Source organism: Ailuropoda melanoleuca, chromosome 20 (genome assembly GCF_002007445.2).
Source record: "Ailuropoda melanoleuca isolate Jingjing chromosome 20, ASM200744v2, whole genome shotgun sequence".
Lineage (NCBI taxonomy): Eukaryota > Metazoa > Chordata > Mammalia > Carnivora > Ursidae > Ailuropoda > Ailuropoda melanoleuca.
In genome coordinates this window covers 2,778,213-2,794,708 of record NC_048237.1, presented here as the reverse complement: position 1 = coordinate 2,794,708, position 16,496 = coordinate 2,778,213, and positions in this window count along the sequence as shown.

Here is a 16,496-nt window from a genome sequence, read left to right as displayed (position 1 = left end):
CAGCTCACCACCCCCCCATCATTAATTAGCTCCTGAATTAATTAAATCGTGAATGCTAATTAACATTCCTACAGGGCAGGCTGCCAGGCTGGTAGGGCAGCGGGGGTGTGAAGAGGGGATTGGGAGATTGGGATGGGGGAAGAGGAAGGAGAGCCCGTCTGCTTAGAAGAGCAGGGGGAGATGGAAAGAACCCAAAAGAAGGACGAAGGAGAAAGAGGGCAGAGTGATGAGACATGCGTGTGGAAAATGGGGTGTAAAAACAGAGTTCAAGGGAGTGCGACCCAGCCCTTCCTGCCCAAATAAGACAGCCAATTCCTCTTCCTCAAGCTTACCTTCCATCCCACAAAGTGTATACTCCTTAGGTGGGGGACTCCAGCAGCTTTCTTCCCATCTCTTACAGAAAATCAACCCCAAACCAGAGAGTCAACGGCTACCACCTGTCAGTCTGGCCACAATGATCCTTAGACCAGGTCACTGAGAGGAACTCTGGGCTCAGAGAAGCCCATGTTGACTTGTCTTTCTCTACCTGTCTGTCAAGGTGAAGGGGACAATCTGTGAGCATCTGCCGCAGGGAGGCATGGGGGACAGATATGGGGAACCCTGAGGGGTGTCAATTCAATGGGAATCCAGTAGCAATTAGCAAAAATCATTGGCACTGCCTGCAAGGCTGCGCTAGGGAGACTGTGACAGAAGACTGCCTGCCTTTGCGATTCCAGAGTAGGACGAGTGGAAACACTCCTCCTACCCAACTCGAAGGTCAAGAATTTGCAGAAAAACTGAGTAAGGGCCACCTAACTTGCAGTTGTTACTGTTTTTAGAGAAAGAGAAACGCCAGTACAGGGAAACATCTTTCTGTGGGTGCTCTATGAGACACTAATCTGATGGGCTGCTCCTGAGAAAAATGGATCCCAAGATCAGAGTTGTTTGGGACATTCTGTTTATTCCCCCTCTAAGAGATTCAAAATGCATACTGGCGTGTTAAGGCTCTGGAAGTCCTGTGAAAAAAGAAAATGTTGAATGTGTTTAACCCACAGATACTCAAATTCTCTGGGCCATGGAACCCTCATTTTTCTATTTTCTAATTTAATTAATTTTATTCACCCAGAAGCAGTGTTCCACTTTGGGGAAAGCGCTCGTAAGTGATCAGGTGGGGTTGTGGCCTGAGGGCTGGCAGACAGACTAGCCGGCCCCAGGTCAGCTGCCTCTGAACAGTCCACAAACAGAGGAACAGCACCCAGGCTCAGGTCTTCTGAATGAACACACCAGCCATTACAGTCTTCAGAACCACACACCTATACTTTCAGAGCTGGACAGAGACCTTAGCAGCCACTCCTTGATATTACAGAAGCAACCGAGACTCAGAAAGATGAAGTGATGTACCCAAGGTCACAGAGCCACTAGATGATAGCACGGACATCAGGACCGGGATTTCCTGACCTCTAGAACAGGCCAGGACTTAAAAGTCTGGGACCAGGCCGGCATGGGATTTATCAGTTAGCTATGCTCTTAAAAAACTTCACCAGACCCCTTGCCTCTGCGGACCGAGGCCCGGGCCTGGTCTTTTCCGCTGCTGCCCTTTGTCCTCAACCCCACCTTTGGAACCCTGCAGCCTTTCCCTGCCTCTGGAGAGTCTATTCTGCCTTCCTGTGGAAGCGGGGATGGGGCAGGGGTTTGTTTTACTAAAGCTCGCAAGTGTTTCTGATACCCTGGACTCAGAGCCCGTCTTCTAGGGAACCCCATCCCCGCCCCCCACTGTATGTTATTGGCTTCAAGCCAAAGCTTCTATGCCCTCACGACCTCAATCTCCTTGTGGTCAAGAAACCCCAAATGACTCCTGGGACATCTCCTGCTGTATTCCTAGCAACCTTCCCTTTGCCTGTCCTCACTTTGGCATCTGGAGTCCCTGAGGTCCCTTCACCTCGCCATCAGAGTCCTCGAGAGGACAGGCTGTCTTCCAGCTGGAGGGACGCCTGACTCGCTAGGAGGAGGCCCTGGAGCCAGCTTCAGAGACACGCCAGGGCCCACAGCCTCTCTGAGCTCCTGAACGTTCATCCTCCTGCCACTGCGTGAGCCCCTCTTTTCTCGCAAGGCCCTTTGGGGAACTAGGAACACTAGAGAAAGGTGGGAGTCTAGCTTATTTCAAAATTGAAGAACATTACCAAATTGCTTTTGCTTTCTGGGTCCTATTGTGTGAGCCAGCCCCACTTTACACCCACACTCCCCATGTGTACCCCCCGAAAACTTCACCAGAATGACAACTCTCTTCACAAGATAACTCATCACCCCATTTTAAAGGGAGAATAGCTTTGAAATACAAGTTTGATTTGCCAAAGAGATTTACGTCCAAATATCCAGGAATGATGAGGTCCTTCCTTTGGATCTCTAAAAGCCTATGAATGCACCAGCTGACCCCATCTCCTCCTTCCTTCCAGTGTTTCTGATGGGACAGCCCTCTGGCACGGGCTGACAGAGCCACGTCAGAGTGTGACCCACTGTCCACCTGCTAACTGCACCTGTAGCTGAGGACACACCCAATAAAGGGAGGACAAAGAGGAGTCAACTAGCCGACAAGAGAGCCAGAGGTAAGCCTAGATGTTCTCACAGGACACATTTTTTAAAGAAAGTATTTCAGGACTGCTTTTATTAGTGGGTGGCATCTTTGCTAAATAACCCCACTCTCAGTGGTCAGTGACAGAGGCCGAAGTCCAGCTCTCCAGGGTCAGGGATTTCAACCCGGTTCGCTTTCCCTTCCCGAGCCCGGTTTACCTCTCTAACACCCGGGCACTGAGCCACTGTCAGAATCAGAGGCCCTCCAGAGCTGCGATATAAATGATGATTATTCTATTATCAAAGAACATTGCCAAGCCTGGCCGGCTCCCTACAACGGTGGCGGCAGAGGCGAGCTACAAAATTCAATATTGATAAACTGTACATTGTCTTCTAGAACCATCACTCTGCTTGACAGCCACTCTCTAAGCCTCCCACCATTAGCAGCAAAGAGGGAGATACTGGTTAGTGACGGCCCCAGGGGGGCAGGGAAACGAGGCAGAGGGAAAAGCAGAGGGGTCCAGAAACCTCAGGGAAGATAAAGTCCTCAGAGCCCATTTCTACAGCCCCCCACACGAACCAGCCAACTCTGGCCCTTCAAGCTCTGTCCTGTGACCTGTCCTTGTGGAAGGTTAATCTTCAACAAAACTGCCCAGAAAAATCTAACACTGGGGAACAGGAAGGGGGCCTATAGTCTAGTCCCATCTCTGCCATGCCTTCGATGGCACTTCACGTCCCCGTATTCACATTAAAGAGAAGGGAAGGTGCCTACACGTCTGTCCAGCGCTAACCTTCTCTAATACGACAGCTCAGCGTGTCTTCTAAAGTTACTGCCGTATTTCTTTTAGGTCCTGAGCACCCTCACAGAAACAGGGTCATGGGAGTAAGTTTTCTAGGAAAATGGTTTAAGACGTTGAGCCCCAGACCTCAGGTTACACCAGATCTGCTCTATACCCCCAGGGCCTTTGCACTGTCTGTTCTCTGTGCTGGTGTGCATCTCCCCAGACAGATGCAGAGCCAGGTCCCTGCCCTCTTCCTGCCCTTTGCCCCGGAGGCCTACCTGATCGCTGCTGACGCCTGCCCCCGCCCAGCCCTTTACCCTGCTCTACTCTTTTCTTCCATAGCATCTATTACCTCCTAACATGTAATTGACTTTTTTACATAATGTTCATTGTTTATTTTCTGTTTCTTACCTGGGGTGTGTAAACTCCACCGGAGCAGGGATATTTGCTTTATTCATGAACGTATCCCAAACACCAATGACAATGTCTGACACATAGAAGGTAGGTGCTCAATGAATATTTGCTGAACAAATGAAGCTAAGGTTAGGATGGTTCATGTTTTGGCCAGACCCACCTGACAACTTCCGCATTTGGGGCTAGGGGCAGGGAGAGATGGGCTGCCATTTCAGTGCTCCCCACCTTCTGGCAGGATGGCTGGTGGGTGCCCCACATCCTCCTCCTTCCCCACCACAGCCTGAAGAACACGCCACTCGGGAAAACCCGGATATTTAAGTGGGATGTTTACTGTGGAACCCAAGAACCTGCCCGACTTGCACTCGATCAGGTCACTTAGCCCTCCTCCTCCAGACTTCAGTGTCCCACTCCAGGCCATCCCAGACTTAAAAGCCCAACCTCTAACACCATGATTCTTCAACTTGAGTAAGCATAAGACTCACCCAATAAGCTTCTAACACTTACTAGCAGACTACCTTCCAGAGACTGATTCAATTAAATGGGGAAGGACCCAAAAACATGCATTTTTAAAGACTCTCCCCAACCCCAAGGTCACTGTAACAACAGGTGTTGTTTGGGCCACGCCGGGAGACCTCTGGTGCGGACAGAGAGCTGGGGGGCTTATTATGTGAGCCTATGGCTCTCTCTTCTCTGATTCTCCCTAACTTCTGTACGTGGCTCTGCCCAGGATTAGGCCCAAAAGAAATGGATCTGTGCAGTGGGCTTGCCATTTTCTTTCCATTGGAGCTACAAAAATTAAAACAGCCCTTGGAGAAATCTGGGAAAAAACCGAGGAAGTAGGGGAGAGAGGCAGTGTGGAGCTCAGGTGAAGCATGTCTCGGGGGAAGGCGTGTCCCAACGTGTCCTAACTTCGCACCTTCTATTTTTGACAGCCTCTTTGGCCATTAGGTGCTAAGTTTAAATATCTCCACTTGGAAAGTAAACAGATGAAAATGAGCATGTCTAGACTGATGGAAGTCTGTCCATTTTATATGGGGAAATCTAGCATGAGGCAGGGGAGTGGCCTAGGCCTCCGCTCAGCTGGAGTGCTTCCAAGTGCCAGACCCAACACAGACTGCTGGCCAGACAGGTTCTACTGGACAGAACTGAAGGGGACTCAACCTTCCAATCACCAAGGGCACTACTCCTTGGAGCAACTCTGCCTGTCTGGGAAGGGCGACTGTTAAGCAGATGTTCCCAAAAGGATGACACAGTCACCATCAGTCAAATCTCAGCACAGAGGTTCCTGGATCCTCTAAGATAGAAGCTTGGAACAATAGAAAAAAGCCAGCAGCAAGAAGGGATATCATGGCTGTCTCAGGGTTTTAGGAGCAAGATGAGGGCTCTGGGAGCCTCGGTGTAAAGGCATCCAGGTGGAGGAAGCAAAAAGGGATGGCGAACACACCCGTTAGGTCTTTTTTTGCCTCTGTTCTTTCTCTTTCTTCTTTGGCTCTCCCACTTCTTTGGAAACCTGCTACAGACAAGCATTATTCCTGCCCATTCCGTAGACAGGGAAGACTGAGTTACTCAGACATAATTTAATCGCAGGACTAGGGACTGAAAAGGAGCCCTGGGTCCCCTGCACCTCCACTAGGTTAAGCTCGTAATTGTCTGCCACGTGGAGGTCTCTCGAGGCCAACCAGATTTCCTTCAATGGTAACAATAACAGAAACCAACATTTACTGGCACGTCCTCTGTATCAGGCACTATATATTAACCCATCTAATTAAACAACTCTGAGATAGGGACTATCATTACACTCACGCTACAGATGGAGAAACTGAGGCAAGGAGAGGTTAGCTATTGAGAGGAGTACATGGAGTTCCAATCAGGCAGCCTGGGCTCCAAAGCCCATTCTAACTGCTTGGCTCACCCACTGATCCTGGGCCTAGAGACAGGATGGGAGTTGCCCTAAGTGCAAGATTCAAGACTAGGTCTAAGTCTCCTGAATCCCAGGGCAGTGCTGGGAAGCGAGTTCTTCACCACGAAATCAAGAGCAGAAAAGCCAGTGGCGTTTATACACACCCGCAGTTGGGGGAACTTTTAGGCTCTTCAGCTAAGTTGATTCCCTAGCATCCTATTCTAGAAGCTCTGAGCCTGGGATACTTTAAGTCCAATAGGTCTCACGTCTACACATTTCGCTGTCATTCAATCAGTGAACACAAAGAACTACGAGCAGATTGCTGTGACACAGTATCAAGTATAAGGCAAAGATATGCAGAAGGCAGAGCAGAAAGGGCCTTCACATACACATCCCACCTATACCCCTTCTGCGTATGGAAACGTTACCCTGAAGGCCATCAAGAGAAATGGAAGGATTTGAGTAGGGGAATGATGGTAATGTTTGTGCTTCAGAGAGATGACTTTGGTAGCTATCGGAGGCTATATTCGAATGGGGAAGAAATCGGAGGCAGGATAACAGGAGGCTGTGGCTGGTTGAGGTCAGAGATGACTAGAAACTGAACAGAAACAGTGGTAGTAGGAAAGGGAAGTTAAGATCAGCTTTCCTTAACTGGTGGTACATAGGGATGAGTGGAGAAAAAGATGCCGAAACACGCTCAGCTCCCATGCTTGGTGATCAGGAAGAGAATGGAATCACCGACTAGGAGAGTGAATAAAAGTACATTTCGTGGGGAAATAATGGAGTTGGCTTTAGAAATTAAGCTAAAAGTCTGAAGTTAGAAGTCAAGCTGAAGTTTGTTTAAATCATCCAGGTGGACGCACTCATCAAGCAGATTTTAAGTTGTTTTTTTTTTAAGATTTTATTTATTCATTTGAGAGAGAGAGAGCACAAGCAGGGGGAGGGGCAGAGGGAGAGGGAGAAGCAGGCTCCCTGCTCAGCAGGTAGTCAGACACGGGGCTCCATCCCAGGACCCTGGGATCATGACCTGAGCCGAAGGCAAATGCTTAACCAACTGAGGCACCCAGGCGCCCCTCTGTTAAAGATTTAAGTAATCTCCACACTCAACGTGGGGCTTGATCTCACAACCCTGAGATTAAGGGTTGTGCACTCTACTGAGTCAGCCAGGCGCTCCCGGCACGCAGATTTTGCATAAAGGAGTTGGAAGCTCAAGGAAGAAATCTGAGCTGAAGATAGAGATGTAGGAATTATTAGGAAATTGGTGGAGTTGAATCCTGGGGAATGAACGCTATATCACCCAGGGAGAAAATGCTGAGTGAGAAGTAAAGAAGAGGCAGACTCTTAAAATAACATGTAAGGGGTGGAGGCGGTACCTGCACCAAAGGGACCAAAAAGGAACAGAGTGATACAAACACAAACGGGAGAGTGTGTCACAGAAGCCAAGGGAGAAGAGTTTCAAGAAGAAGAGGTCAACAGGTCAAATGCTGAGGTCCACGATGTTTGGACAAAGATCTTGGGACCACCCTAATCTATCCCACGCAGGCTGCTGACAGAAAACACTGCTTAGCGCTGCTATGTTTCATGAGCCCCCTTTAATAACAAAAACAATTTACTTATCACCTTAAAGTTCAGTAGAGAATCGCCAGGATAAGCAGCAGTGCCCCCGTGGAGCAGCCAAGGCAGGGTCACCTGGAACCTCTTGAGGGCCAAGCTCCACGTCTCAGGTAGGAGCTCACGCAGTAGACCCAGGACCCTGAAAACGATGCTGACCCCCTGAGACTAATCCCCCCGAGCCTCAGTCCCCTAATCCACAAAATGGTTGTAAAATGGTCCCAGTGCTTGTGAAGACTAAATGAGCTCATTTTCCTGATGAGAACGTCTTACACTGTAGCTGGCTCTTAGGAGTCACCTCATAAATGCTGCCAGTCATTTCCTGCCTTCCTTTATAGGCTTTAAAGACTTTTAAAGCTGCAATCTTACACGATTCTTACAACCTAGAGAGAAATGGGGAAAACCAGCTTTAGAGAAGTACAGTGCCTGACCAAAGGTCACCCAGAAAATTAGCTGCAAAGCCGAGACTGGAACGTAGGGCTGCTAAGGCTTAGTCCAGGGTTTTGTCAACTACAGCATACAAATGCCCAGAATCCTTTTCTAAGTAAATAATCCCTCTTTCATTAATCATTACATCTTGCATAAACCCGAAGCTTTAATACAGTAGCCTTATTCCTAACTGGACAAGCCCTCAGAATCCTCTGGGCCTCTGCCGGTATGACAGAACCCAGAGCCAAGCACAAAAGCAAAGGAACCCAAGAGCCCTATTTCTCAGATCTCTTTTTGCAAACATTACCTACTACTAGCTTTGCCCTTGACCTAGAAGCTGAACCCAGCTAAGGAGACCTCCAAGATCCTTTTACTTGGCAGAATCCCTTCTCAGCCAGAAGACAGGGCCCAAGGCTCCAATGTCCAGGGCTCACTTTAATCACTATCCTTCATTTCTTTGCTTCTGAAATGCCAACCTAAAATGTACCGTAAGGCAATGTCCAACATATAAGCCATCTCTGAGGATATACGATATATTAAATTGTGTTGACGCTACAGAGAAACATAAAGCAGGGAAGGGAGACGGGGTATGTACAGAGGGAGGGGCAAGGGGCGAATTTAAACACAGAGAAGGTGACAATTGAGCAAAGACCTCTTTCTCTGAAACAAAAATACTATCAGCTCCAAACATAATCTGCAAGTCCTTTAGCCTTTCTAGACCTCGTTACCTCATCTGCAGAGCAGGGATACTTCAGAAGCTGAATGCCTCCGAGTAGGGTGCTTTGTGGATAGGAAGGAACACATTATCCTTTAACCTCTGCTTTGGAAATGTTCTGTTCCACATACAGTAGCCCCCCTTCTCCACAGGGCATATGTTCCAGGACCCCCGGGGGCTGGCTGAACCACAGACAGTACCGAACTGCATACGTGCTATGTTTTCTCCTATACACACACACCTATGATAAAGTTGATCGATTAGGCACAGTAAGAGATGACCAATTACAACTGATAATAACACAGAACAATTGTAACAATATACTGTAACAGAAGTTATTTGGATGTGGTCTCTCTTACCCTTCTTCTGCTTGTGATCCTGTGAGATGATAAAACAGCTACGTGACGAGATGAAGCCGTGAGGGGAACGACACAGGCGGGTGAGGCGTGCGAGGTCACTACTGACCCGATGGCACATGAAGAGAAGGACCCTCTTGCTTCTGGACTGCAGGTGACTGCGGGTAACTGAAACCTCAGGAAACGAAACTGCAGATGAAGGGGCCTACCGTATTAACGCAGGGTAGATGTTACCCCTTTACGCAGCACCGGCAGGGCCGACTCCCCCAGGTTCACCCAGCTGGCAAATGGCAGAAGTGGGAGTGGAGTCCAGCCTTCTGACTCGTGGTCTCAGGTCCTTGCCTCCACCCCGAGGGGCCTGGATTGAAGCTGTAGGCAGCTTGTGTCTCAAGACAGGACGAGGGTCTCCCAATGGCGTGGGCCAGACTAATGATGGCATCTGCATTTAGCTCCCCGTTTCCCTCCAAGAACCTGACAGCACTAGACACATTTAAGAGCTGAGGGAGTTCTCTGTTATTTCTTCAAATGATGCAACATCACTTCACCAAGGCCCTCAGAAGTAGTTTTCCTTTCGCTGACAAATCGTAGTCCGTCAACTAATATTTATCAAGGGCTTTGCTAAGTACTAGTTCCAAGCAAGGAGCTAGAGTACCTATTTAAAAAAAAAACACATTAATTATATAAAAAAAAAGATGTATAGGTAACTCAGTTCCTACCATTAAGTTGTTTAATAGTAATTAGTAATCACTTATCCTTCCCCCTCTTTACACCATGCAATCTTTGCCCTGAACCCTGACTACGGACTTTTGGGATCAGGAAAGGAGTCTATAGGCCTGATTCCCATCCCCTCCTTGCACATGGTAGGTGCTCAAAAGATTAATTGATCCAGCTCTCGGTAAGAAAACTAGGACTTCAACCTAGGTCTTATTATTCCCCAGTCAGAGTTTTGCCACTGCGCCATATCAGAACTGGGTGAATTCTCTCGAAGAGCATCCCTACCCCCAGGCGGGGCTGAACAATGCTCTCCAGGCTTCTGCTCCCCCAGGAAAATGCCTCTTAGACACAGGCTGTGCTGGCTCCGATAACAGTTCTGCCTCCACCACAGTATCAGCTTTCCATGGGATTCTGAATCTATACACAACTAAAGTGCAGCCGCCCCCGCCCCCCAACCCAGGCCTGGCCTGAGGCTCTGAAATCTCCCGGACATGTCTGATGAATTCACTCAGCTGATCTCACACAGCACCTTACACAACGGTCTGCTCCAGAGCACACCGACTACCATAAGGACTATTCGAACATGCCCGACTCCCTTCCAAACTGAATTCCTCCGGAAGAGGGAGTTCACGGCCTATCCCAGCACCTAGCACAGTGCCCAATACAAAAAGCAGAACTCGGAGAGAGTGAGGGCACGCCTAGCAAATACTGCCTGCTGTGGACACCACGTTGCCCAAACTGCCCACGCCTGGAGTCGCGTAGGGCCTTCTGCAGACAGACGTGCTTCTCTTACCTATGCTAAGGCATTATGTCGCCTGGGAAGGATACCATGAGAAATCAAACTAGTTAGCAGGCATTAGCTGGTTGCATCGTACTGACTGTCGAGAGGAGGAAAATATAAACTATTGAGAAAGGCAGGTGAAGGTCCAGAGCACAGGGCGCCACAGGGAAGGGGGAGCTGGCAGCCACCCTTGTCAGCACGGGCTACAGCAGCCCCTGACGGAAGCTCAGAAAGGAGAGTGGGTAGGTGTTGCCAACTCCATCCATCCAGGGCAATCTCTGCACAGAATTTAGCAGTAAGAGAGCCAAGGATTCCCAGACACTTGCATCTTTTTGCTGATGCTACTAGACTCTCAGCCTTGGACCGTCCAGTTTCACCTCCTCCTCCCTTCTTCCCTCTGCAGATTGCAGAAACATCCCAAAGGCCGACCAGCCATTTTCTTCTCAGCAGCTCCCAATGAGGAGGAAACAGAGGTGGCCAATAGGATACTGGCTCAAATCAGCCTCATCCACTTGGAAGTCCTGGCCAACCAGAGCCTGCAGGCACAGTAGGAAATAAGGGGGAGGGAGTGGAGGAGCTCAAAGTACATTTCTCACTGCTTCCAGCCAGAGCTGGATCCAGGATCACTGGTTTTCAGCCAGCTTGGCAGGACGTTTTGATAAGCTGGTCAATTAAGTTTCTCCAACAGAGTACTTCCTCCTATCCGGTACCTCTGTAGGGTTCCTGCCCCTATTATCTGTCCACACACAAAGACAAGGAAGAATGGAGGGGGGGACGGGGGCATGTTTTTTTCGTTTTTTAATAAAGAATGAAAAAAGACTACATTGTAGGCTGTTAGAAAGGAAACTGGGCCAAAAGTCAAAAAATCTAAATCTGACGCCTGGCTCTGGACTGACAAGCTCTGTGACCTTGGGCTGTCCACTTCACTTCCCTGAGCCTAAGTTTCCTCATGCAGATGAGGGTGCTGGCCCATATGATAACCACGCGCCCTAAGGGGCCTTCATAGACAAAGGGCCACAAGGAAAGCTTTATACTTATTTCTATCCTTCAGAAAAATCCTAGAAAGTAGTGATTCTCTGAATTTTGCAAATGAAGTAACTGAGGCCCAGAGAGGTGACTTACCCAAAGCTCTGCAGCTGGGAAGTGGCTGAATTTCAACTCAGTTTTTTTCAGATCCCCAAACCCACTAAACCATATGCCATTGTTAAATGACCTCCAAACTCCCTTTCAACATCAGAGCCCCAAAATTTCTTAAATAATTGCTGTTTTGTTTTGTTTTTTTTTCATTTATCAGTCAATAACATCAAGATCTGGAAGCTAAATTGCCCAAGTGGCACTTTCTATAGCCACAGAAGCAAATATTCCAAATTATTCAAGGACCCTAGATCCGCAGGGCTGGGAGAGACCTCTTACCCCTCCACAAATTTGCTCTTCTATTACTCACACAGGAGAAGAGTCAAGGAAGGCCTTAAGGAATAGAAGAAGGCTTTCTAAATTCACCCATCTCCTTCATTTCTCCTCTATTAAGGCAACTGAGCCTGTCAATGTAGAAAACAATGCTTATTTCTTCTCGTTTAGTTTTAGTACTGTTTGTTTTTCTTTGTTGTCTATCCCTATGTTTGAGATCCAAAAGTCAGTAAGGCTTGAGGTTGCCTGTGCCCCTTATCATGAGGGCAGACCCTTTCACTCTGGGTGCTAGTCAATGCCGCCCTATCATCAGGAGGCCTCTTGATGAACTGACGATGACCCCACCCGTTAGCGGACTCACACATTCCAAAAAGATTACAATAGAAGAAATCATAGCTACTAAACAAAGAAAGTATTAAAACAGTGAATAAACAATGTGTTAAAGTGTTATGTAATTCTTTGACTTGCCTCTCCCTGTGCCTATAAGTAATTGAGAGAAGCATTCTGGCTGTAAGCAAGGCTATGCCTAAACCATTCCAGGCATTATTAACAACTGCAAAAGGGGATGCCGACAGGCATGAGGACATTCCAGAAGAGACACAAGGTTTAGACAATTAGATTCTTAAAAAAAAAAAAAAAAAAGAAAGTCTATGTATCTCAGAGAACAGGCCCAGTACAGAGGTCAGAAATAATAGGCGAAAAGTTACCCTAGAGTTTAATCAAAAGAGATCTGTCAATATTTGGCTTGTTCTGCAAGAGACCATCCAGAAGAAGCAATTAACATAAAGCAAATTCAGGGGAAGAGCTGCAGTGCGTCCGGTACTGGCAAGGGAAATGCCACTCTCGTACACTGCTGGTGGAAGTAGAAACTCATTTAGCCTTTCTGGAGGGCAACTTCAGTGTCCATTAACATTTAAAACTTCTATCCAGCAATTCTACTTCTAGGCATCTATGAGAAAAACAACTCAACATTCTTTACAATAGTAGTGTGTGTAATAATTCCTATCATTAGCAAAATGGTTGCATAAACTACAGATATTAGGTAGGAATTAAAAAATTGAAAAAGATCTTTAAAGACCTAGAAAGACTTTCAAGATATAATAATTAAAAAAGCACATTACAAAACCCCATGTATAGTGTGCTCCCATTTATGTAAAAATAAAATAACAACTACAAAACACTCAAAAAAACCCCACGTATTTCTGTACCTACATAAATGCATGGAAAAAGGCCCAGATATACACAAATTTGGTTAAGAGTGGTTGTTAAGAATTGGGGGCGTGAGGTCAAGGGAGTTTCTGTTATCTGTACTACGTGTGTAATGAATGACAAAAATAATAAAATAAAAAATAAAAAAACCTAAAAATGAACATAAATACCACCTTTATATATGAAACAAAAGATATTCATGACACGTTTTAGGAAAAAAAGCAAGTTTACCAAATACCAGGCAGAGTATGATCTCACAGTTGGGGTGAGGGTGAAGGTGAATGGACATCAGAGGAAGACTGGTCCCTGGGTTCAAATCTTCATTCTGCCACTTAATGGTTCCTCAATCATGGGCTCACTGCTCGATCTTTCCAAAGCCTTGCTTTAAGAATTACCTAGCTCATGGGGTGCTAAGAGATTTAAGTGAGAATGTTTAAAGTACTTTCTAAAAGCCTGGCACAGATAAGCACTCCATAAATGGTAGCCATTATTTGTATTAATAATAATAAATTCAGTATCAAGAATTGGATACCTGAGATCATTTCAAAGAGAATCTTTATGACACTTGATTATGATTTAGTCTTAACATTAATCATTATTATTTTTTAAATTACTAATTCTGTGAGCTTCAGTCATTAAATTTTAGAGCTGGAAAGGATCCCGAGAGTTCATCTGACTTGGTGGTTGTTCCCACATCTGGCTGCACAGAATTAGCTAGAAAGCTATTAGAGGTGGGGGAAGGGGGGAAAACAGTCCAAGGCTCCTCTTCAGATCAGAGTAGAATTTCTGGAGGTGGGGTTGAATGATTTCTATTTTTCACAAACCTTCTGTAGCTATACATACGCTTATACGTGCAAAGAACACCTCTGGGGAGGGAAATGAGGGACAAAGGTGGAAGGAAATTGCATTGTGTTCCCTTTTGTAGTGTTGGAATTTTTTACCTATTTAAAAAAATAAATCCTTTTTAAAAATTAAATAATAATAAGCTTCCCTAGGTGAATCAAATGCAGTCAACCCACAAACCAGAATGGGGGTCTTTATCCTTTGCTCCAGAAATTCCACTTCGGAAAATTGCAAGACTTACAAGATTTACATATAAAGATGTGGCTATCCATCACAGAAGGAAGAAACAGTAACAACAAACCTGGAAACATCCTAAATGTCCCACAATAAGAAATGGTTTCACAAATCATGGTACATCCATGTTAGAATATTACATGTTCATGAAGTGTTCTTTAATCCGATTTTTTAATAGCATAGGAGAACATGACACAACATGAAGTGGACAAAATTGGATGTAAATGGGCATGAGCGGCCTAATCATAATTCTGGAGCGGGAAGATGCTGGGAAATGTCCACGAGAGTGTGAAAGGGAATACAGTACAGACAATGACAAACCTGTGCCCTGTTCTCTGCACTCCGCGGCCTCTCCTCAGGCCTGGCGCCTCTTTAGGAACTGGCCTCCAACCCCATCAAGGAGCATAAGCACTACTCCCCTGTCGAGTCGCCCACCTTACTTGTCACATAATTTGTTATCTTACTCGCCATCACGCTCTCCCTAACTTTAAAAAATAAGCGCTCCGGGGGCGCCTGGGTGGCACAGCGGTTAAGCGTCTGCCTTCGGCTCAGGGCGTGATCCCGGCATTATGGGATCGAGCCCCACATCAGACTCCTCCTGTAGGAGCCTGCTTCTTCCTCTCCCACTCCCCCTGTGTGTTCCCTCTCTCGCTGGCTGTCTCTATCTCTGTCGAATAAATAAAAATAAAATCTTTAAAAAAATAAAAATAAAAATAAAAAATAAGCGCTCCCTTCAGAGGAAAATATTCGCCACAACTAGGAATGTCGCAGACTCTAAATCAACTGCTGAACCTGGATGTACGGCTGTATGTTAATCAGTGTTTGCGAGGAGCTGCAAACACGAAAGGGTTTAGGCTGGTGCTCTGTGTGCCCCGCTTTGAAGACTTGGTTTCCCCAGGAGCCGCCATCTCTGTGACAGATCAGACACAGACGTAAGAAAGGATAAGGAATAACGCAAGAGGACACGCAGGCAGCGCAGGCCAGTAGGTGCTAGAGGGGCACACACACATTCACACATACGCACAAGCCCAGTTACTCACTGTACCGCGCTCTGCACGGCCTGTATGCAAATATTTTTGAGTGAATTAATTACTGCAGTGTAATGGGGGGAATGCTGTCTAAGTGAATGGTAGGTAGGGGGGGTAGGAAACACAGCATTTGCTCTCGGTGTGTTTCAGACTCAGAATGGTTGGGAAACATTCTTCTAGCCTGCTGCACTCTTCCAAGACTGGAGTTCTTGGTGGGGGGCTAAACAAGGGGGAGTTTAGAGCTGTATTGAATATAGTTTTCTTTACTCTTCAGAGAAGAAAAGCAGTGACAAGCAAGATGTCCCTATTTTTTTCAGGTTGGGTCACAGTAGTGACTTTAATGGAATCCTTGGTGCCAGACCTACCCTTGTCAATTCATACCCCAACCTCCCTTCTCTGCTCCCTTCTATATAACTCCAGTTGTTCTCTTATCTCTCTACCCCTTGCTCAAAGACAGAAGCCACGGTAGCCATAAGGCACTCATCTTTCTGAAGATCTCACCAGGAATCAGTGCTCTAAACCTCCCAGCAACGCAATTATCTCATTTGAAGAGAAGGCTCATCCCTAAAAAGTTGACAGGACCACAGAGAGGAAGCTCAAAGCTCACCAGAATGCAATAAGGAAAGGGAACTGAGAATGAATTCGCAATTTTCCCATCCTGGATTTTCTTGGTTCTCCAGGACAGGGTACACACTTAAGGATTGATATTCGTCTATTTAGACAACACCTTCAAAGTTCATCATTTTCCTCTGGCTTTTGGCAAACTTTAACCATTCTAGACAGAGAAGAATTCATCTCCCAAAGAGTTCCTACAGCAGAGAATGCCGCTGCCTTGCAAGGAGGAAGTTCTCCTTCATTTCTAACCTAAAGCACTCCTATTAAAACTGAGATTTATTTCTTTGGAAGACATTCAAGGCAGCAAATTAGCATCCTCTATACCACTATTTCTCAGGTTACTCACGCATGCTAATGTCGGAGACCCACAGCTCTACCTCTAACCTTTAGAGGTTTCAAGACACTTTCATTTCTCCCATGTTAATTATTCTAATTATTCTCCTTTTTAATAGGTTCCATTCTCCATGATTTCACTTCTCTGTCTCTTCATACCTCTCTCAGGTTTCTTTCCACTTAGATTCTTTCCTCACCTACCCTTTTCTCCCTTCCTTCCTTCCCCCTTACCTCCTATCCCCAAAACTCCTATCCTAGATGGACAGAAGCCTTGCTTTACCACCCCCTGCTTTTCTGACCTGGTTGCTTCCCCGTAGGAATGTTAATTAGCATGTGGGATTTAATTAATTCAGCAGCTAATTAAAAATGGGAGAGGAAGAGTGGGAGAGGAGGGCAGGAGAGACAGAGCCCGCCTTAGTGCAGAAGGCACCGGAGATGGTTCTGGGTTGGCTGGCACCATGCCACCGCCCTCCAACCCCCCCTCCCACAGCACGCACAGCGAGGGGGGAGGGGCAAGAGTGAGGGGCATAGACTGGCAGAGCCTCTAGACAGACTCGTTCAGTCCTGCCGCTGCTTTG